Below are 1,117 nucleotides of genomic sequence, written 5' to 3' on the forward strand. Positions count from 1 at the left end.
GCCTCCGCTGCCGCTTCTCCCCGCACCCCCTCCACTGCCTCCCCCCGCCGCCCGCGAACGAGTCGCCGGATCTGTAGGGGGCCGGGAGCCCGAGGCGGCGAGCGGCTCCGGCTGCTGCCGGGACCGCGAGGCTTCGAGCCGGTCCGGCCGCGGCCGGGATCTCGTGCCGAACGTCGTCTTCCCGGGACGGTCCCGGGAGGGCCCCAGTCTCCTCCCGGGTGACGTTCACCGAAGCGGCTGCCGGCTGTCTTCGAGCCCCCACCCCTGCCGTGGCCGCGGGGATTCGCCCCGGTCCGGCAGCTGACGGTTCCCTGTGTCGGACGCCGGCTTCCCGGGACTGCCCCGGGACAGCCCCGGTCGCCTCCCGGGTGACGTTCACCGAAGCTGCTGCCGCCTGTCTTTGTCCCCCCCCCCCCGTGCTCTCCCTCAGGCGGGAGGTAGACGTGCTCTCCCTCGGCGAGTAGACGTGCTCTCTCTCGGCGAGTAGACGTGCTCTCCCTCGGCGAGTAGACGTGCTCTCCCTCGGCGAGTAGACGTGCTCTCCCTCGGCGAGTAGACGTGCTCTCCCTGGGCGAGTAGACGTGCTCTCCCTGGGCGAGTAGACGTGCTCTCCCTCGGCGAGTAGACGTGCTCTCCCTGGGCGAGTAGACGTGCTCTCCCTGGGCGAGTAGACGTGCTCTCCCTGGGCGAGTAGACGTGCTCTCCCTGGGCGAGTAGACGTGCTCTCCCTGGGCGAGTAGACGTGCTCTCCCTGGGCGAGTAGACGTGCTCTCCCTGGGCGAGTAGACGTGCTCTCCCTGGGCGAGTAGACGTGCTCTCCCTGGGCGAGTAGACGTGCTCTCCCTGGGCGAGTAGACGTGCTCTCCCTGGGCGAGTAGACGTGCTCTCCCTGGGCGAGTAGACGTGCTCTCCCTGGGCGAGTAGACGTGCTCTCCCTGGGCGAGTAGACGTGCTCTCCCTGGGCGAGTAGACGTGCTCTCCCTGGGCGAGTAGACGTGCTCTCCCTGGGCGAGTAGACGTGCTCTCCCTGGGCGAGTAGACGTGCGTGCTCTCCCTGGGCGAGTAGACGTGCTCTCCCTGGGCGAGTAGACGTGCTCTCCCTCGGCGAGTAGACGTG

Source organism: Melanerpes formicivorus, unplaced genomic scaffold (assembly GCF_026170545.1).
Source record: "Melanerpes formicivorus ecotype bairdi unplaced genomic scaffold, bMelFor1.0.p_v2 SCAF_3008, whole genome shotgun sequence".
NCBI classification, from domain to species: Eukaryota; Metazoa; Chordata; class Aves; order Piciformes; family Picidae; genus Melanerpes; species Melanerpes formicivorus.